Below are 23,469 nucleotides of genomic sequence, written 5' to 3'. Positions count from 1 at the left end.
TTAGCCAGTTTCTCATTTTTCTTTTCTATTCCTACTTATATATCATTAAAAGAAAACCTTGGCCTACGTACAAAATATCCCTAAAATATGTAATTTTTTAACTGTATTTTAAACCCTCCAACAAAAACAGCTTTTCCCACTCTCTTTTTCTCTTTATTAAGTCAACACAGTAGAAAAATAAAACAACTACATTGTGAAATGACCTCCTAGTGAGTAAAATAGCTCAGGAAAGGCTGAAAAATGAAATTATGGTGCAGGTAATAGAAATTCAGGCCAAGAATGCTCCTGGATGTTGGATATAAGGTTTTAAATATAAATATTCAGATAGAAACAAACCTAAGGACATATATTTTCTGTAAGGAAAAAGAAACTTTTAAAAGGAAAGTATTATGGATAATCCAGCAAATTAAAGACATTTAACCAAATTAGCCTAATTATTCTGCCATGAAATGGAGGGTGAAGGTACCCATAAAAAATTAAATGGGCTCCCCCTGCTCAGCGGGGATCCTGCTTCTCCCTCTCTCTCTGCTGCTCCCCCTGCTTGTGCTCTCGCTCTGTCAAATAAATAAATAAAATCTTTTAAAAAAAATTAAAAACGAAACTAATCTTTATAATAGGCAGCCTCTCTGGAAGCATTCATTTCAGGCTACTGAATTAGAATGTACAAATGTTACTGGTTAAGCCCCACGCTGGGCGTGGAACCTACTTAATTAAAAAAAAAAGGGGGGGCGCCTGGGTGGCTCAGTCGTTAAGCGTCTGCCTTCGGCTCAGGTCATGATCCCAGGGTCCTGGGATCGAGTCCCACATCGGGTTCCCTCCTCGGCGGGAAGCCTGCTCTCCCTCTCCCACTCCCGCTGCTTGTGTTCCTGCTCTCGCTATCTCTGTCTCTGTCAAATAAATAAATAAAATCTTTAAAAAAATAAATAAATAAATTTTTTTAATAAAAATTTAAAGAATGTTACTGGTTAAAATGGGTTGTAGTTTGTCTGAACAATAGTTTAAACCTTTACAGTAATACAGCCACAACTCATGAAAGCATGTAACTCAGTTTCTTTCTTTTGAACGTAGTTTTAATGGGTTAATAATATTTTTTTCAGCTATGAGGAATAAAACAAACTAAATATCAGGCAGAGAAACACAGCCTGAAACAAAACTGAGAATCCTGACTCGAGTGAGCACTCCCAGAGATACAAGGGCACTGGGGGAGAGAGTGGGGCATGGATTTCACTTCAAAGAAAACCCAGGACACAACCTATAGTTAGTTCATCAAATTCCAGGAAAGCTTTGTGACAAGGCTTATCATCTCTTTCACGCCCAAAGCCTTCAAAATGCTACTTTCTAGATACCTCTCTCCCCGCAAAGGACTTTCACCTGTTAGATTGTACCTGATTCATTTCATGATGTTCTGTTGTTAGAATCAGTCGTTTTCATTCCTAAATGCACTTCAGAATCACCTGGGAAACTTAAAAAGGAAAATACCAACGCCTACCTCCCCTTCACACTCTGATTCAATATCTCTGGATGGGACCAGCCCCCGGTGACTTGACCTTGCAGCGAGGGTTGAGAACCACTGGTTGAAAAGCAATCCAAACAGGTTAAAATTATGTAAAGAAGGAGGCACTATAATTGGACTTAAATAAATTTACATGAGGAGGCAAAGTGCCTCAAATTCCCATCGTAATCAGATATAAGATGGTACTTTAAGGATCCCAGGGTTTTTTTCCATCAAATTTAGACAGTCTCGATTACACGGGAGAAATATATCTAGTTGCCCATAATACTCAAGTTTTTACCAAGGACTGAAGAAGTTTGGCACTTCACATCCGAGATAAAAACAAAAATGGTACAATTAAAAGTAATCTATTCCAGGGGTGCCTGGGTGGCTCAGTCAGTTAAGTGACTGACTCTTGATTTCGACTCAGGTCATGATCTCAGGGTTGTGAGATCGAGCCCTGCATCAGGCTCCTCACTGGGCATGGAGCCTGCTTAAGATTCTCCCTCTCCTTCTTCCCCTCTTCCCTCTCTACCTCGCCAAAAAAAAAAAGGTGATCTATTCCATCTAGTATTCAAAACATGATTAAAAAAAAAGGTAACATGGAGCAGGGTGCATTAAGTTGGACTTATTAACAACAGTAAGAGTAAATTCAAAGCTACTGTGTCTTGAGTGCCAGTTACTGTGTTAAGCACGTTCTATGGGTTGTCTCACTGGAAACTTAAAACACTGCTCTGCAAGAGGAATTATTACTTCCATTTCACAGATAATAAGGAAACTGAGGCTGAGGCTCCGTGAGACTAGGACACCTTCCGCAGAGTCACACTGCAAGTGACAGATAGAAGCAAGACTAGAATCCAGGTCTGTGACTCTCTGGAGTCCATTCTCTTAACCACTACCATCTCTCATCTAGACCACTCAAGAGTCTCCTCAGTACTGGCTCCTCAAAGTACAGTCCACAGACCAGCAGCATCAGCCTGTTAGAAATCCTGAACCTCTGGCCCATTCCAGATGTACGGAATCAGAACCCACAGCTTAAGATCAGCAGGAGAGTCATATTCACATTAAAGTTAAAAAACACAGGCCTACCTGGACAATTCTCTCTCACAAATTCATCATCTTTACTGCATTCACACTTTTAAAAAACAAATCCTATCATTTCATTTCCCCAGTTAAGACTGTAAGTGGTTTCCCAAATGCCCTTGGAATAAAGTCCAGAATGCTTTTACAATACAGGTAACTGGACTTTGCATAATATCTCTGGTGCCTCCCTATGCAGCCTGATACCCACCATGTCCCCCCAGTCCAGTGATTTTTATACTCCAGACATAGAGATCTTCTTTCCACTCATCGAATCCCAATACCCGCCTCTTCCTTTCCTGTCTTCCTCCCTCCCTTCCCTCCTTTCTGCCTTCCTGCTTTCCTTCCTTCCTCTAAGCTCTTCCCGGCCTAAAACTGACCACCACCCACCACCACGACCAACTCATTTCAGCCACATTCACTGCTGTATCTGCAGCGCATAACAGTGCAGTGCCTGGCACAGAGCTAGGAGCAGGATAAATGTGCTGAGTAAGTACATGCTTAGGCTACTGATAAACGTGCTGAATAAGTACATGCTTAGGCTACTGAACAGCAAAGGCTGTTCCCTTTGCACATCTGCTCTTTACTCTTTCCCATTTTTCCTTCCCTGTCCCCTACACCACCTCTCTTCTCTCACTCACCTCCTTATCAGTAACCTCATGGCTGTTGTACTTGTCAGTTGTCAGCCTTAGAGAGACACACTGCCATGCCCACATGTCCATTGCCCTGCGGTTACTCACCAACAGGGTGATGACTGTTTCACTTTAACCCTGAGACACCTGGAATAGGCCCAGTCCTTTCCAGAAGTAGAAGTAGACAGAAGACCCCACCAACAGGGGCAGGCCACTTTTCAATCTGAGATTCAATAAAGAGATGGAACCATAGATCAGGGACCTCTCAGAAGGCAACATAAAGTCAAAAGCTTCAATATCGCTCTACCCACACAGAGTATGACTGAGCGGACAAGATCGATTATCAAAGTTGTGGTTAACTTCATACTTTAAATGGGATGGCCAACCTTGCTATTCTAAGAAACCAAATGGCAAATCCTTTTATGAAGCAGATACCTGCCTCAAGTTTAAATGGTGAATAACCACGATATATTTTCATATACTGTTTAATAACAAAAATAAGAGCTACTATTCATCTGTTGAGTACAAGCTACTGAGTACCTGACAACACACTCAAGGTTTTAAAAACACTATCTTATTTAATCTTTATCCTCACTTTATGGGTAGAAATGCATATTATCCCTATTTTACAGAAGAAACCAAGGGCTAAGTTACTTGCCTCTTAGGGCAGGGCTGGGATTTAAATCATGGGCCTCCAGGCTACCACTCCCTATGGCTTCTTTGCTATGTTTTGCTATTTGGATCACTTTCTCATCTGAGAAATCACAGACATGGACATTCCCAAAGAAACAGCCCCTTGGAAGATGACCTCAAAGGCTGAGATTTTTCTTTGCAATGTAGACATTGAAAGGAAAGCAACCTGCTACATCTTATATTTCAAAGCACTTCTATCTTAAAAGAGATTCAAGAAAAAGATGTGGGAACAGAGCTCAGGGGTACTTATGAATGCAATTTCACAAATATTTTTTCAGTAGCTACCAGTGGTCAAGCACGTGCTGGAAGCTGACTGTTAGCTGGGAAAGTGCTGGGCAGGGCAGGGGGCTACAGGAAGGGATGGGGAGAACATTGCCCATAGTGACTGTTTCAGGAATGTTAAGCCAATAATTTATAAAAATGTTAGTTTATTATCTAACTATTATCAGGAGATGAGTTACCTGCTTTATTATCTGTGAATACATAATTGAAAGGGACAGTGTGTCTTCTAAAACTGAAGTATTACATAAGTCAAACAACTCATGTGTTCCTTTCTGACACCCCATATTAGAGGGTCAAACCGTAACTTGTATGAATACAAACATAGTGTCAGATTTTGTTCTCAAGGGTCTGAAAGAACAAAAGAGAAAAAAGCACTGGGAGCCAAAACAAGACATTCCCAAAGTAGAAAGGGAGCATACTAAAGTCACACGTATATACAAATAAAGAGAGGAGTACAGAAACATTTCCTAAAGAATTCCAGCAAACATTTACAGAGATAAGGATAGGATGAGAACACCAAGTCAAAGAAATCATGAGCCTGAAAGGTCACAAACATTACCACGAGGCCTCCAGAAACCTGTCTCCTTGCAGAAAGGGCATGAGATGAAGATCATGGATCCCTCTCCTCATTTATAAAAGGAAGGAGTTAGATTAGATGGTTTTTAAGGTCCTTCTAGCCCTAACCCATTAGCTACTTTAATCCATGCGGCCCCTGCACCTGAAGTCAGATGAGCATGCAAAGATGCTCAAAAAACTTTGGTTGAGGGGCACCTGGGTGGCTATTGGTTGAGCGTCTGCCTTCGGCTCAGGTCATGATCCTGTAGTCCTAGGATCAAGCCCCCACATCGGGATCCCTGCTCAGTGGAGAGCCTGGTTCTCCCTCTGCCCCTCACCCTCTCTCTGTCTCTCTCTCTCTCAAATAAATAAATAAAATCTTAAAAAAAAACTTTTGTTGAATTAATGAAACGTTACAACCTTACCAATAAGAAGAGGCTTTACAACAATTGGTCCTGGCCTGGCCTACAAAGAACAAATTAGAAGAGAAACCATTATCTAAACAGCTTCGCATCTGGTACCCCTTCCAGCTGACTGCTGGTAGAATGAAAATAACCCTGGACTTGGAAATAAGACACTTGGGTCTAGTCTCATCTCTGACACAAACCAACTGTGTGACCTTGGGCAAATGGCTTTACCACCTGGAGTTTCCTCATCTCTAAAATAAAGGTATTATAAAGCTATATATAGCCAACATTTGTGGAACCTTTACTATATGCCAGGAACTGTTCCAAGATCTTTGTCTTAAATTTAAATGATCTCAAAGATTTTTGCTGCTCTAACATTTAGTCTGACTACAGAGGAAACATGGTATGATGGAAAGATTCCAAATTCTGTACTCAGAAACGTCGGACTCCCTCTCGCTCTGTTAGGTGGGGTCTTTTTTTTTTTTTTTTTTTTTTAATTTGACAGAGTGACAGAGAGCACAAGCAGGAGAGTTGGAGAAGGAGAAGCAGGCTGCCCACTGAGCAGAGAGCCTGATGCTGGGCTCGATCCCAGGACCCTGGAATCATGACCTGAGCCAAAGCAGAAGCTCCCGACTGAGCCACCCAGGCGCTCCAGGCGGGGTCTTTTTTTAAGCAGAGACTGTTAAACAGACTACGTTACTGAGTACTTCTGTTCCCTAGCTGAGTTAATTTGGACAGGTTGCTTAACTTGAGTTGCTGAACTTAGTTTTCTAATATGTGAAAAGCATATAAAATGGTTCTCTCATATAGCTTTTGAGAGGATTAAATTAAATTATAATAACTAACTGTAATATATATTAATAAATACACATATATTACATTTTATTACTAGGTGTGTGACCGAGGACAAATTATCTTCTCAAGGTTTTTCCTCAACCACAGATGGGAGGTACGGTGTTATGAAAAGAAGTAATGTGAACATTCTGTAAACTGTCGAGTGTCAGCTGTGTTTGAAAGCATGCATATTCCTTAATACTTGGATAAGGGTATACAATACTCCTCTAATACTTGTAACAGCATATACAATCAATGACAACGACAACAATAATAAAAGACAGCTTTACTAGACATATCTCTCCACTCCCCAACAACAAAAGACGCTTTCCTAAACATCTCTCTAGTCCCCGCTCACAGCGGGTGGAACTAGAAGCTGGCAGCCAAGAACGCAGGGCCACATGGAAGTTGTAGTTCCGAGTCAAAGGCCCGACCCACAAAACGGCTGAAGTGAGACTTCATCTCCCAGGAGACACCTCGCCGCACCAAATGGCACGCTGGGAGATGGAGTCCCAACCCTCCGGGAAACAGGCAGCGGGACTCCAACTCCCAGACGCCTCCGCTACGCAGGCAGCCAGCGGTAAAATGGAGCCGCAGAGGGAGAGTCCAGGCACACCCGGCTTAACAGGTGCGACTAGGGGCCGCTCTTAGTCCCAGGCCCAGCACAGGTGAGAGCCTTTCTACAACAGCTACGGGAATCATTTTCTGCTGGTCCCTAGCACATTTCTTGAGAGATCCGGAATAATAAAGCAGTAAGTTTGCAAGTGGCAGACTTTCACAAACAAGACATTTAGCTTTCCGCTCCAGCCAGCATCCTTGGGCCACTTGGGCAGAGATCTTTAAGCTCTTTTTTCCAAAATAAAACACTGAGTGGCTGATCCAAGGTCATACACCAGATGGAGAATTTGATCCTAGAGAGGCGCCTCCAACTCCGGTTCCACTAACCAGCCTCCCCTCTCCACGCCCCTCCCCCCGGCCCCACACGGATATACCTTTAAAATCCCCACATATTTTTATATACAAACTACATTAATCCATAAAATGCCAAACGAGCTTGGACTCATTGAGTTACCCCACAATAAAGAATTCACTGCTTTTTAAAATGTTTTTAAAACATCAAATGTAAGATTCCCTCCCAAAATACTGCCTTCCTTCTACCTACTTGGCTCCTTTCTTGGGCACATGTTCAGCACCCTCCCTTTGGGGAACCCAGAGCTGGGTGTTTAATACAGTTCTTTGGGGGCAGCGATTCCTGCTACTTGCCTGTGACACTGGCAAACCCTGCAAAAGCGGCCAGTGCCAACTACACCACCAGGTCTGGTTGCTGGGGCGTCCCTGGAACCGCTGGCGTGGTCCCATGCCTCAGTTTACCCCCTCATGCAGCAGATGGGCGGGTTAGGGTTAGGGCTGGTGGTCAGAACGGGTCCTGTAGGTTCGGGGGTAGGAGGGTCCTTGGGGCAGACACACCACCACCACCACCCCAGGAGCTGTGCGAGCCGGACCCCGCCCCACTGGACTGCGGGTGTATGGACGAGACGCGCGTGGAAACCAAGACCCGCACCCCAGAAACACTCTTCGACTGGGGCTTGCCCCCTGCCCCTACCTTCCAAGATCTTGGCAGCTGGAAAGTGAAAGGCAGAGGGAGGGAGCGCGGGGCAGGAGCGGCACCTGGGCGTGTGCCCACTGGGGTGGCCTCCTGAGGGACCCGGGAACAGGAGGGCAAAAGTCCCGCGACGGGACGGAACGGAGAGGGTACTACAATTCCCAGACGGCGCCGCGAAGGGGGCGGAATCTAAGATGGCCGCTGGCCTGAGGACAGAAGTGAGGGCCAATAGGCATAAAGTATGCGCCTACAACGGGCCAATCAGAAGCTATAATGACAATAACTCTGATTCAGGGGTGAGAAACATTGTTTCTCTCCGGAGAGCCGCTGAGGTGAGAATCCCCTCGAAAGGGATTTTTGTCATAAACTTCACAATCTTTCTTTTTTTCCAAATGGCAAAAGAAATAAGAGTCTTCAGGCTATGCCGCCTTTTTTCCTCCTTATTTCCTCCTAAACGTGTTTAACTTCCCACCCACCCCGCCACGCCCCACTACTCCGCACAGGTTGGATTTTCTTTCGCTTCCTCTACTCACTCTGGATCGTGTTTGAATCCTCAAGCCTTCTTTTCTTTGTATTTCTCTCATAACACGGGCTCGCAGACCTTTACTTGATCCGCCTTACGACTACACTCGGCCTTTCCTGGAATCCTAACTAAAATTGCACCGCGAACTCCCTTGCCCCTTCCTTTCGTCCTTTTTTGTTCTATTTTTCTACTTAGCACTTTTCCTTACCGAACACGGTATGTAATTCATTTATCTATCTTTTTTTATCGTCTTGTCCTCCAGAATGAAAGGTCTATGCAGATGAAGATTTTTGTTCTGCTTACTGCAATATTTCTAGCACCTGGAAGTATATTTGGTATATATATAGTAGGCACTCAGTAAATATACTTTAATTGAATGAAATCTAGAGTAGTCTTTACTTTCTTTTCTCCCCTTCTTCAGTGCAGATCAATTAAATCCATCTCTGACAACCATGGGGCCCTTGTGCTTGCTCCCTTTTCAAATTCAAAATCATTCTCTCAATATAGTCTAGAATGCTGGAGAAATAAATCACTGATTCAGATGCAGTTCCTAACTTCAAGATGTTTCTGGTCTAGAGGAGCATGAGAAATAAACTTAATTTTGCAATAAATGCAATTGCAAATTTCAGAGCAGCTAAATAATTGCACAAGGTCATGCAGCTCATAAGCAGGGCCTAGAATCCTGGCCTTCAGACTCTTGGTACTACACACCATGCTTCTTATAGCAACCTCCCCTCAGGATTGCCTGCTTCCCTTCTCTTTCCTACCAAACCTAGTTCTAAGGAAGAAGATATATATGCCAGTCATCTTTTACATGTAAGGAGAAACAAAGAGCAATTACACTTGGACAAACACTGAGATATTTCCCTACTTATCCTGACACCATTTCCCTTTTTCTTTTCTTTCTTTTTTTTTTTTTAAAGATTTTATTTATTTATTTGACAGAGAGAGATAGTGAGAGGAGGAACACAAGCAGGGGGAGTGGGAGAAGGAGAAGCAGGCTTCCCGCTGAGCAGGGAGCCCGATGCGGGGCTTGATCCCAGGACCCTGGGATCATGACCTGAGCCGAAGGCAGACGCTTAACGACTGAGCCACCCAGGTGCCCCCCCCCCTTTTTTTAAGAGAAAGCAAGCGGGGAGAAGGAGAAAATCTTTTTTTTTTTTTTTAGAGAGAGTGAGAGCAAGCAGGGGAGAGGGAGAATTTTTAGCAGGCTCCGTGCCCAGCACGGAGCCTGACGCAGAGCTGATCTCACAACCTTGAGATCATGACCTGAGGCAAAATCAAGAGTCAGACACTCAACTGACTGAGCCACCCAGGCATCCCTATTTCCCTTTTTTTTTCCGCATCACTTTTTTCTTTGGCCTGCTTCATTACATGCAGGTGATTACACCAAATCTTAGATCTCTCATGCTTTCTGATGTTTGAACCCCATGGAGAGTAGCGAGGTGTCCTACAAAATGTCCTGATGTGAAATACTGATGTCCTAGGAAGCTTGGCTCTCAGAGAATGTCACTGTGGATTATGGTCAATTTACAGGTCATCACACAGACACCATGGCCACAAAGAATACTTGTGAATAACTAGGTGAAACTGAAAACAATCACGATGAAACAGAAATGTGATCAATTTGTATACAGACTAATTTTGTGCATAGAAATTAAAACCCTCCTAGCCTAACTGTCAATTTGGGCTTATTTCATATAACACAACAGTTCTTTCTAGCTTTTATGAGCACAGACTCAGCTCAGTGGTACCAGCTTTTCTCAGCTGAGTGGCATGAGAGATTTCAACACATGTGTCAGCAGCCAGACTAAATGTGGAAGGAATCATTGAACCATATGAAAATGGAAAGCTCAACAACTAGACTCTTCTCCTGAGACAGTATCAACCTATAATCATTATATCTCCTACTTAGCAATCAAAAGGCAAATGTCATGAATATATTCAGGATCTAAGCAGTGGTATCTAATGATTATTAAACCATTGTTAGGCAGCCTAGTGTGAACATATATGTATTACGTGAACTGTGGGTGATGCTGTTTGCTGTGCTTAAGGTCAGCCATGACCTTCAGAGAAATACATAGATACATACATAAGCATGAACACATGGCACTTGCCTTGGACCCAGGATGTCCAAGTGCAAGACAATCAGTGCAGGATGACTGTCTGATCCGCAACTTGATTAATAATCACCAGGAGATGGTATCTTTGAGTCCTCCCAGGAGTATATCCTGAGACAGGTATTCAAGTGCAAGTCAGTAATATCAGGAAACACCAGTAGAATAGGAAAGTGAAATAGGGAAGGGAAGACAGACAAAAAAGCATGTTACTACAAGGGGTGATTGAGCTTAATCCTCCTGGGGAACTCTAGAAAACAATGTAGAACACGTGCCACAGACTGAGCTATCCCACCAAAGGGACAAAAGAACTAGGTTGTTTAAATACTAACTCCCGTCAGTCAGTACATGGGGCCGTTTTCCAGGGCACTTAGTCCCTGGCTCTCTAGGCATGCTGTCTGAGCGGGCAGAGTTGCCTCCGTGTCCAGAGAAAGCCAGAGATACAGGTGCTGCCATTGGAAGTCAGGCCGGTATCCTGAAATGGTGAGGGAATAGGGGTACTGGCAGGGTGCCAAGAGTGTCTGCTCCAGGTGGCTTTGGGTCACCATAAGCTCATTGCTGAGACTAGCAGAATAAGAATAATTCCAAACTTAAACACTCACCAAAACCAAACCAAACAAAAAAGCAATCTACCACCTTGTATACTTCATCATGTGAAAAATTAAGATAGATAGTACTTTCTAAATTCTCGATAACACACACAAACAAAACAAAATCTACACAACAAAAGCCTCTCACACTGGGAACTCTTTGGAGACCTCAGGAGAGGCTCCAGTGGGACTGGGGTTTAGTAGAGAGGGGAGGAAGGACATCAAGAAAAAGAGAAGAGGGAATTCAAAGAAATATTGCTGAAGACAATATGTTATTCATTTCATGATATTGAAGAAACACAAATAAAGGGCTTCAGATCTTTAAGAAATTATCATTAAAAGTGCACAGACTGTGGTCTTCAGACCTAGAAGAGAGTTTTGTGCTAGACCTCTATGGGTTGTGCCATTATATAATGCACTTCTTCAGAGCAAATAGCTTTACTTGAAGTTAGTCACCATTTGTTTGTCTTTCTATTTATCATCTGTCTCCTCCAAATAAAATGTAAGCTTCATGAAGGCAAGAACTTTGTTCATGTCTTACTCAGTTTTAGATACGCAATAAATACAAAGCAAATAGTGCAAGTACTAGAAGGGCCTGACACACTGTACTACTCATTACACTCAGGTAAGCCATGAAGTAAAGAGACAAAAGCGACCCTGCAAAAACCTCCCATTATCACAAAGCTTGAGACTATCCTGATGTGTGGAAAGACCAGTGGTCACGTAAATGGTCTACTGGTCTTCTACTTAAGTCAAATATTCCCAACAGCACCCTCTTCAAGCACACAGGACCTCCAGGAAAATCTTTACCATGGAAATAGAATTTCAAAACTAGAAAGGCATTTGAGATCAAAGAGATCAACTCCCTGAATAATTCATCTCAGCTGTATGTTACAGGTCATAATCCATAACTTGGGGATATTCATTTAACTGGTAAAATCATCTCTAATAGGAAAACATTGTATTAGAAAAAAAATGATGCATTGTTTCTGTAATACAAAGCATAAAAAGGTTGGGAAACTCAGCTGTACCCAGATGCTCACGTCTCCTTCACAAATTTCTCAGCCCACAATCATTCAGCTTTTTGGCTGTTATGGGAGAAATCTGGTTGTTAATAAGAATCATCTCGTGATATTCTGAAAATTCTCTAAATTTTTTCCCTATCTTTTTTTACTCTCTCCTCTTACTTATCCCTTTGTTGTTCTGTGTTAAATATATTCCTTGGGTGGATTTGTTCATCAGATATTTAGAGTTCAGTCTTTTCCCTATAGTTAGTGAACATATGCATGCTGTCTCCTTTTAACTATGCCTCATAAATAATCACACTTAATCCTTCTTACTGCCATCTTTTGCAATCATCTTCCAGTTACCTAGAACATACGGTGCATAAAACTAAGCTCAGTGTCCAAGCTGTGATCTCACTAGGGTGGCTCAAAGATAAGCTATGATTTTTCATCACTCTCTTTCAAGAAATTATGCCTCTAAACACATTGCCCTGGTTTCACTGCAGCTTTAAAGACATTTCATCATTCTTGAGGAAAAAAACGCTTTAAAAACATTTCATAAAAATTAAGAAGTATATTTCTTTAGTAGAGGACTTAGTGCAGAATGGGATGCAACTTCACTTCAGCCCAGTTTTTCATGTATTAAGGGTTACTCCGGGCCAGCCACTGTGCACTGGGCTGGGATTCACTGATGAATTAGACAGTCCCTGATATTGTATGGTAATAGAAACCAGAAACAAGTAAACAGGTGAACAAATCTATGTGATGCTTTAGAACTTTATACCAGAATGAGTCAATTCTGCTACCTACAGTGGAGGGAAAAAAAAGAGTTCTAGGCAGAAGCAACAGGACATGACAAGTGCCAGAGCTCAGAAGTAGGGCAGTAGGGAAAGAGGCTGGAGGAGTTGTAAGAGTCAGCTCAGAATGGTTTCACAAGCATGCTTCTTAGTTTGCTAAAGGGCAATTGAGAGCCTTGTAACTATTAAATGAATGCTTGATTTTGAGGCAAACAGAAAAATTCATTCAACAATTATTTATTGAGCACCTACTGTATGCCCCAGCATTGTTCTAGGTTCTAGAGGACACAGCAGTAAATAAGTCATAAAAAAATCCCTCCTGGTAGATGAACCATGAGAGACGATGGACTCTGAAAAACAAACTGAGGGTTCTAGAGGGGAGGGGGGTGGGAGGATGGGTTAGCCTGGTGATGGGTATTGAGGCGGGGAAAATTTTGCATGGAGCACTGGGTGTTATGCACAAACAATGAATCATGGAACACTACATCTAAAACTAATGATGTAATGTATGGGGATTAACATAAAAATTTAAAAAAAAAAATCCCTCCCCTGGAAGTGCCTGGATGGCTCAGCCAGTTAAGCATCCGACCCTTGGTTTCCACTCAGGTCATGATCTCGAGCCCTACATCAGGCTCCATGCTCAGTGGGGAATCTACTTGTGATTCTCTCCCTCTGCCCCTTCCCCACACGCTCATGCACACTCTCTCACATAAATAAATAAACATTTTTAAAAAAATTCCCACCCTTGGGCGCCTGGGTGGCTCAGTTGGTTAAGCGACTGCCTTCGGCTCAGGTCATGATCCTGGAGTCCCTGGATCAAGTCCCGCATCGGGCTCCCTGCTCGGCAGGGAGTCTGCTTCTCCCTCTGACCCTCCCCCCTCTCATGTGCTCTCTCTCTCATTCTCTCTCTCAAATAAATAAATAAAATCTTTAAAAAAAAAAAAAATTCCCACCCTTGTCGAACTTCTAGTAGAGAAGAAAGACCATACACTAATACACAAATTTATAATCTATCACAGGATGATGATAAATGCTATGAAAAAAGTGCAGACTGAGGGGCCGGAAGATGATGGGTGGTCTTCTGTTGGTTAGAGTGGTCACGAAGGCCTCTTTGAAGAGGTGTTATTTGAATGAAGATTTCAGTGAAGTGAGGGGGCCTCAATAAAGTGAGAAAATCAATGGAAGAATGTTCCAGAGAGAGAGAGAGAACAGTATGTGCAAAGTCCTTAAAACAAGAACAGGCTTAGCATGGTGGAAGAGTAGCAAGAAAGTCCATATGGCTGGAGGAGAGTGAATGAGAGAAAAAGCCATGCAAGACGAGGTCAAAGGTAACCAGAGGCCAGAGCATGGAGGCCACAGTAAATCTTAAGGGACTATGTTAAACGATTCCATAAATGTACTTGCCAGATGTTGTATATAGTATGATCTATTTGTGTAATCATTAAAGGATTGTGTTATAATTATCAAGGTCCATAATCACTCATCCAAAACTTTGGGGACAGGTGTATTTTGGAAATTAATCTTACTGTCTTTAGGAAAGGTAATATATGCCTGTACTATCCAGTGTGTGACATGCCTAGAGCAGTCTTGGGACAGCAGCCTGTCATCAAACATTGATATTTCTGCAACAAAATACATATGGGATAAATAAAAACTATAAATAGCCCCTATCGGGCCAGCCTTTTGGTTTTCAAACCTTTTTGAATTTCGACACTGCAAATAAGACATTGTGAACCTGTATTTTCATCTGTGGTAGAAAACTGGAAGCATCAAAATGCTTGTGAACAGTGGTTGGGGAAATCAGATGGGATGGGCAGCAGGAGTATCTTTTATTCTACTTTATACAATTCTGAACTTCTGAACACTATTTTTTTTTTTTTACCGTATATTGGATATGTCATTGAAATAACACTAGTTTAAATTTAAAAAAAATAAAATAAATGTGGATCCTAAGGCTTTTATTCTTGTAGTCTTTGGGTATTCAACAATATGGACAGTATTACAGGAAAATATTTTAAGCAAAAAAAGTAATAGAAAAGATTTTGAATATGCATTACAAAATTGCTTCTGAATTTAAGTGTTTTAGTCATGACATTCAACTTTTACTGTGTCCTCTGTAGGCTTTTCAGATTTTCGTTTTTTAAAGATGTTTGTGGACTAGAGAGAGTCATAGTATCTAGATGACTTTGTAAGGAGTAGGAAAATTCATTTCTAAAATTCAGTATAAAATGTATTTTTAAAATTTATGGTAAATCAGATTCCCTAATGCTCCAAGAAGTTTCATCTGTTTCCTTATAGAACATGGTCCATTCTCTGGACTTGTGGTTGTTTCTGTTTTGTTTCATTTTGTTTTTAAGGCGGATCTGTGAGGTTTTTGTCTGTTTTGATAACAGGATGTCATGCTTGTGATAAATACTTGCCTGAAAGAGATTTATAATGCACAAGCCCCTAAAATATTTAGACATTCTAAAATTGTAATTTGCAACCTCCCTGTTTCCTACCACTCTCCCCCCAACAAAAATTCAGAGAGATGTATTTAACAGATGCTGTGTTCTGTGGTGAATGTTATTGGCTATGTGGCTGAAAACTGCAATTAGCCATGCCTCCCTGATTCATACATGAATCGTTTGGAGGTTTATTATTCCACAAGAATGTTAATGAACATGAATACAAAATACTCTGAGAGATTTTCTTTTTATCTTGGTAAAGTACAAATGGTAAGGGAAAAATAATCATTTAAAATAATTAATGAAAAAATACTCCATATATAACTAGATCCTTGATTTTTTGAATGGTAAATAAGACTGTATAATTTGTTGGAGCCTCTTCTCTATGAAACCCATAGTGACTTTACACACATCAATTAATAAAGCTTCAGGACCCCTACCAGGTAGGTTTTAATAAAACCCAGGAGTCCTAACTTTTCTGACCTTTGCTCTAGTTTCCAGCTAAGAAACTAGCTGACAAAGATGCTTTCACATCTTTGAAAACAGAATGGGTATGGAACCAATGTTCATAGTTCAGGTGATATTTATGAGTAGTGTTCTCCTATGAACCTAGTTGGAAATAAAAGTAATTTAGAGGAAATGATATTTCAGCACTGCCTTAATCTAGCAGGGATTTTCTTCATGAGAAAATTAAACCAAACACAAACTGGAAGTATGACTTAACTGGGCCGGCTTCTGCATTTAGGGTCACCAAAGCGTACTGTAAATGGAAATCAGATTGCTTTAGAATCCAAGAACAAACTCTACTTTTGACCTTTAGAAAGCTCATGATGTATATGCCCACAAAATAAACAAAATAATTTCAAAGTAAATTCGTTGAGTGCACCTGACCTTTGAAACAGAGCAGATGATGTTAATCAGATTTGTACAACTTTAATCTAGCTCAGCCTCCATCTCTCCATGTAGTTTTTTAAATATCATAAAGAAGAGTCTCACAACAGGGAATCTCTCAAATCGGAATAGATTTAGAAATGGAACCAGATGTATAACCTTGCCTCAAACAATGAAGTATAACTCGGACATGTAAGCAAGTGAGCATTATGACTATAACCCAATATAATGTGCTCCTGAGGAAAAGTGACTTTTTCAAAATATTAACTTAAGCACATTGTAGGCAGGTTTTCAATATTACAGTAAAATGTGTTTTGAGTCCTGATACTGTGTGAGGCACCTAGGGGGAAACTTTGAGTTGGAAATGACCTACATATTAGAAAAAGGTGTTCCATCTGACCACTGCAACTGGTTTCGTCCAGCCATAACATTTCTGCATTTGGGACTTCGAATGTCTGAGCCATGGTCTTTTTAGAATAGCCTATTAGGTAACTTGATAGACATATGCTTATTCCCAGCATCACCTCCTTTGGGTAACCAACCTGACCCCATTCCGCAGTAATCCTTCTCAATCTGAGTAGCTCAGATGGAGCTGATCACATTTATTCCTTCCACCAAAGGGTAAGGTGAAGGTCATGGCGGGCGGGTGGGAGGAGGGGGAGTTGGGGAGAGCAGAGCGTGGTTCACAGAAAACGAGCTGGATCAAAGCACTCCAAGCTCTTTGGCCACATGATTGGTTCAGGGATGGGCACGTGACCCAAGCTAAGCCATTCCCTTCAGGTGTTCTGTGAGAGAGACCAAAGGAGATGGTCCCTCCTTTTCTACGATAACAAGCTATAATGGTAGTGACGTGGGGCTGCTGGCTGCCCTGCCCACTTAGGAATTAAGTCAAACAGGGGCAAGCAGAGCTGAGGGATGAAAAGAAGAAAAGTGCCAGCTGGTATTGCATCACAGAATCCAATTTTGCCTAAAGCCACCCCTTAGATTTGCCAGTTCAATGAGCCTTTTCTTATTTAAGTTCATTTGAATTAGGGTTTTGTTACTTGCAGCCAAAGGAGTCATGGCTAATTCATAAAGTTCATTTAACAGATACACTCTTAAACTACCAGAATAAGAAAGTGAAATGAAAGGGATAATAGTCTTTCATTCACTTGTAACTTGGAGATTCTCAGAACCAGAGCCACGCCAGCCTCTGCTTGACCGGCATCAAAACTGTGCATGCAGCCCACTCCAGTCATTTGAGGACTTGAAGATGCTTAGCCTAGAAAAGAGGAGACAGGATATGCCTGCTGGGCTCAATCATGGGAAAGTCTATTTTGTGAAAAAGGGGTTGGACTCATTCAGTAGAATTAAAACTCAGACCAACAAGTGCTTGTCACTCAGAGAAATTTTCTATACAGTGTAATGGATAACCTTTCTAACAATGAAAGCCATCCTAGCAGATATAATGTGACCCTCTTCCAGCAACACCACTTCCACTGAGTGAGAGGTTAGACGAAATGACATCTGAGACACCATCCAACTCTGATTCCTTGATTCAATCAAAGTACGGTCATGATGATGATATTTGTAATTTATCATAAATCATCTTAACCTTTCAACAAATCACAAATCAATACAAATCAATCATATAAAAGGAAGCACAGAGGATGGGAAGTGTCAGAAAAGATTTCCTAGAGGGGATAATACTTGTACCATTTTAAATACAAATGCAACTTGGTTTATGTTACACCATGTTGAAAAACATTGCATTCAACTCTAATTCTTTAAAAAAAAAAAACTATTTTCCCTATAATATCTTTAAATAATGTCTTTTAAAAAATGTAAATGCACTTATAATGAAAATATGATAAAGTGTACTATAAGCGAATACACATTTTCTCATGTCTTGGGTGTTTTTGTAAGCATATAGCTAGTAAGCATTAACACAGCAGTGTATACTAGACAATCTTAGCCAATGAATGTGAGTCCCCATTATTGCACACTATCCTTCACCTCTGAGTTGAGTGTATTCTATAAAACGGTTGACCCCTGAATGATGCAGGGATTAAGGGCACCAACCCCCTGTGCAGTCAAAAATCTGAGTAAATTTGACTCCCCCAAAACTTAATTACTAATAGCCGACTGTTGATTGGAAGCCTTACCAACAAAAAAAATCAATTAACACATATTTTGTATGTTCTATGTTTCATGTACTGTATTCCTACAATAAACTAAGGTAGAGAAAAGGTAATGTTATCAAGAAAATCATAAGGAAGAGAAAATATATTTATAATAATGTACTGTATTTATCTAGGGAAGAAATCTGTGTGTAAGTGGACCCACGCAGTTCAAATTTACATTGTTCAAGGGTCAATGTACACGTTTTTGCTTCTCTTTCTGCCATTATTTTGAGTACCGGCAATTTATTTTGTGTCCTCAAAAGCATTTTTGACACGCAATGCTTAACAATGCATAACAAAGTGAAAGCACCATGCCAGACACTAAACTGCAAGTTTTACAGAAGTTCAGGGTGCGTTCAAGAAGTGTTTAAGAAGACAGAATCAGGCAAATTGGAACCGAACAATATCTTTTGGCATTATGAAAGGCAGCATAAACACCACTGCAGCCAGGGACAATCAACAAAAAATTGTATGGAAGTTACTTGGAAGAAATAATTTCTTCAGAAGGCACATCATGATATAGAGTTTGACAGAGAGCAGAAGTGTAGTTGCCATGTGAAGGACTGGGACACAACTCCATGGGGACAGTGGTAAGAAGACCCAGTATAGCACTGCTCACAGTAGCAGTCCCATTTTTAGAAATGGAACACCCCATCCATCTCCTGCCTTCCCTCTACACAGGCTTTTCGAGTGCTGCCAACCAAGAGGGAAAGGCATTCAAGACAGAACACATATGAAAAGGAAAAGAATTGTAAAACAAGGCATTTTAGAGAACCGTAAACAGTTTCATGTTACTGGAGAGGAGACTATGAGGGGGAAAGTAAGAAAATGAGACTGGAAATGTAGCCATATTAGGAAAGCGCTGATAAAACATTCTCTTACATCTAGGACTTGACCTGCTAAACAATGGGGAGCAAATGATTGGCTTTAGCATGCACGTGATATAATCAAATTTGAATTTTAGACAAAAATCTCTCTAGAAGCACTGTGGAGGCTTAATTGGAGCTGGATATACTCCAAGAGGGAGATCAGTGGGGAGGTCACTATTAACAATTAGATGATTTTTTCTGTTCTGTCAAATTACTAAATTAAAGTAGTAGTAGTAGTAGTAATACACATCCCCATGGTATAATAAATGGGTAAATTTCCCCAAAGCTATTTGCAATATGTAAATCAAGTAAGAGTTTTTGAAAGTTCAATACAAGGAGTTCATGTCCTTTGACCCAGTTATCCTATTTCTAGGAATCTACAGTAAGAGAATAGAGATGTAGACAAGTATTTACTTAGTGATATTCCTTCCTATAGCCTTATTTCTAAAAAATTAGAATTTTAATGTTCAGCAAAAAAAATAATGGTTAAATAAGTGAAATATGCCACTGCCATTTAAAATGTTTCTAAAAATATTCAATGACATGGAAAATTGCCCGAGGAATAATGTTAAATGAAAAAGTACAACACAAAATCAAACATACAGTCTTAGTCTTCACAAAGGTATATACATTTAAAAACTGGGAAATACATAAAAATGTAATTGCTGCCTATCCCCAAGTGGTGGAAATGTTAGTGATTTTTATTTTCATCTTTCTATCTTTCTGTATTTTTGATTTACTATCATGAACATGTATTACTCTTGCAAACAAGTATTAGGTTGAATCATCTGCAATTGCCTGCTATGGACTGAATCTCATTATCAAAATTCATCTGTTAAAGCCCTAACACTCAATGTAATGATATTTAGAAACCAGACCTTTGAGAGATAATTAAATTTAGATGAAGTCATGAAGGTGGGGCTCTCCTGATGGGATCAGTACCCTTATAAGAAGAGGAAGAAACACCAGTTCTCTCTCTCTCTCTCTCTCTCTCCCTCTCTGCATGAGCCCAAAGAAGGGGTCATGTGAGCACAGTGAGATGGTGGCCATATATAAGCCAGGAAGAGATCCTTATCAGAATCTGACCATTGTAGCACTGATCATGGACTTCTAGCTACCAGAACAGTGAGAAAATAAATCTCTGTGGTATAAGCCACCCAGTCTATGGTACTTTTGTTATGGTAGCCCAAGTTTACTAATACACTGCCAAAATTGACTCCAAAAATGACAATTCCATACAACTCAACCTACTTAAAAGAGAAATAAAATAAGAGACAATAATTGAAAATGCCCTTGCAATGGATGCTAAGGTCCAGAACTAAAGCAATAACAATAAGGATGAAAGATGCAAAGGATATTAAGATAGTATGTTTTATAACTCAGTAATTGATGGGATCAATAAGATAGTATTAGTAAATAAGAGAGAGCATCTAGATAATGAGTCCAAAGTTTTTACACTAAGAAAGTGGGTGATAACAATGGTTACTATTCATGAGAAAACATATTTAGAAAAACCTCTTTGGTAGCTAGCCTCTTAGATGGTCCCCAGTAATCCTTACCTCCTGCTACCCACAGCCTTGAGTATACATCGTTCCTCACGTATAGGTTGGTCAGGAATCTACCTCATGTATAACACTGCAGAAATGATGGTGCACCAACATCAGAGATGAGCACTCTGGAAGAAGCCAGCTACCATGTTGTGAGGGCACTCAGACAGCCTATGTAGAGGTCCACATGTTGAGAAACTGAGGCATCCAGCTAATAGCCAACAAGGAACTGAGGTCTGACGATGGCCACACAAGAGAGCTTACAGGCAGATCCTCCAGCCCCAGTCAAGCCTTCAGATGACTGCAGCCTGAGCTAGCACTTGACTGTAACCTCATGAGGCACTCTGAGCCAAACCACCCCACTAAGCTGTGCCTGGACTCCTACCCACAAAAACTGTGAAATAATAAATGCTTATTATATTAAGCTGCTAAATTTTGAAGTAATTCGCTACAAAACAACAGAAAACTAATATAACCAGAGTTGATTAATTTGGTCATCTAAAGAGATGAATATTCCTTGAGGACAGGAGTCATGTCTTAATATTTAAAGCCTCTTGGTGCATGTAGTACATCGTCTATGTTCAATAAACATACTGCAAGCTAGAAAGGTAGAAAGGAGACTGGAAAAGCCGGCAACGTAGTTGGGACACCTCCTGGTGGGGACCTACTAAAAGGTCATAAGATATAAACATTCAAGATAAGGATTTGTTTGAGAAAAAATGTGGTGAATGACTTTAGTGCTTGGTACTTCTTTAAGGATGTGTATTGCTTGTAAGTGTACTTTAACAACCTTATGTGCTTTAGAAGCCCATAAATCCCAAATGACTCCAAATTGTAGAGTTCTAAACCTGTAACTGATTTCCTCTTATAGAACAAACTTTGGAAATTGTGGGCCTAAAATTTTTTAACTATAGAAAGGTTTAGCAAGATATTTTTCTCCAAAATCATTTCAGTACTTTAGGTAATTTGGAGCCAGCAATTTTCGGCCAGCTTTTCCCTTTTACTTTGGACTACAGCTGACCTTGATTTAAAGCCCAGAGTTAGTGAAATTCAAATTTTTATAGGATATTTCACAAATTATATGTGATGCAATAGTTCAAGAAAATTCTATCTTTTGCACCGGGTCCATAACTGTTCTTTATTGTTCTATAAACAATTGGTCCCATTAATGCCTGGACACATATTAGAACCAACGAGAAACAGAATGCAATGGACTAAATGTTTGTGTCCCCCCAAAATTTATATGTTGAAATCCGAACTCCCAATGTTATTCAGAAGTGGAGCCACTGGGAGGTAATTAGGTCATGAGGGTGGAGCCTTCATGAATGCAATGAGTGCCCTCATATAAGGGACTCCTGAGACCTCTCTAGCCCTCTCTTTCTGTCTGGGGGGATACAAGAAGTTGGCAGTCTGCAACCCAGAAGAAAGCCTCACTAGAACCCAACCATGTTGGCCCCTGATCTTAGACTTCTAACCTCCAGAAATGTGTGATATAAATTTCTGTTATTTATAAGCCACCCTGTTTATGGTACTTTGTTATAGCAGCCGGAGCGAAGATAAAGAAGATGTAATAAAGAAAATCAGTCCATTTAAACTGAGCATACAGACAATGGTATCTGGTATCTATTTAGTCCGTTACTGAGATAATCCCAAATACACACACACACACACACACACATCCCAGGTTTTATAAAGCCAGCTCATATTCTTTTCATCCCGGGGCTCAGTGAAAAATAGAAGGAACTTGTGAATCTCTGGAATACATTGTATGCCTGGTGAAAATGACAAGAAAAAGTCTGGGGGTGCTCTTCCACGACCCCCTTATTGAAAAGTAAGGAATGAAAATCTTGTTTTCTTGCCAAATGTAAACAAAAGTTCACATGAAACATTTATGTCTCTGGATAGAACCACAGAAACTGAGAAGAAAGAGGCAAGCAAGCCAAGGAGAGAATCCTCTGCTCATCTGAGGAGGTCCGGGATCTTGAAACTTTTTTCATTTATTACAGAGTTGAGTTCCATTTGACATCCCCTCAACCACCCAACCCTCTTAGCTCTTGCTTCAAAGACTTCTTAATTAGGGACAGCAAATAAGAATTTCCCTTCCAGAGCACGACTGGTTTTTCTTTATTTTACATCATTTCATAATTCACTTTGATATTCCTTGTGCTACTTCGATATAATTTGCAACTTTCAAACATTGGAAGATAGTTAGCATTACCATGTAGATTTCACTTAACTAAATCATAGGCAGTTTTTACCACCTTTAAAAAGAAATGGCAAGAACATCCTTGACCTTGTATCTTGCTGTAATTAAGATATCATCTCCAATGTTTTCCTCTTGCAAATCAATACATAAAATATGAATTGATAGAACAAATTCATTCATACTGAAAAGCAAATAACAGCGTATTCCTCCTCATTCTGTTGCAAGCAAACAGCACTGATACCTGTGTGACGTTTAGAAAAACATCTGACCTTTCTATGCCTCTGCTCCCTAATCTGTACTCGGATAGTAGTTCTTACCCTTAGGACTGTTGTGAGGACTGAGATTATGTGGCTCTCTCCCAACAACAGACAGTGTTATGTGTAATATCTCCCAGGCACGAATAGAATTCTTTGGGCTTCCTTTTTCAAAGAGTTCACACTATTCCTTTGTGCTTCCTCACCTAAAACAAGCATTATAAGAGGGTTTTATTGATTTATTTTTAGATTTTGTATTATAAGCAGCTACTGAGTTACAGCATTGCAAGACACAATGGCCAACACTGCGAGAGGAGGTATGCAGGAATGTACATGTATGCACGCATGTGCAGCTATCTATCTATGTATTCCACATTTGCATATATGCAAAACACCAATGGTGTGGTAAAGAAAGGCAGAGATATTTATACTGAAGCAGATTACTTGTATATTCACATATTTTGTTGTTCTGGTTGGAAGAAGG

The 23,469-nt window shown here is 40.6% G+C and overlaps 1 protein-coding gene across 1 annotated transcript in view; it reads right to left on the bottom strand.

Annotated features, from left to right (window-relative positions):
* The window catches only part of FHIT (fragile histidine triad diadenosine triphosphatase), a 1,481,620-nt gene extending 1,473,909 nt beyond the window's left edge, over positions 1 to 7,711 (bottom strand). Inside the window, exon 1 of the mRNA XM_034997431.1 lies at positions 7,579 to 7,711. The gene's annotated coding sequence lies outside the window, so the exon portion shown is untranslated. The remainder of the gene's footprint in view (positions 1 to 7,578) is intronic.
* Between the last annotated feature and the right edge of the window lie 15,758 nt (positions 7,712 to 23,469).

Source organism: Mirounga leonina, unplaced genomic scaffold (genome assembly GCF_011800145.1).
Source record: "Mirounga leonina isolate KUSES-001 unplaced genomic scaffold, KU_Mleo_1.0 Mir_94, whole genome shotgun sequence".
NCBI classification, from domain to species: Eukaryota; Metazoa; Chordata; class Mammalia; order Carnivora; family Phocidae; genus Mirounga; species Mirounga leonina.
The sequence above is the reverse complement of the archived record's forward strand: the minus strand, read 5'-3'. Positions and strand labels throughout refer to the sequence as shown.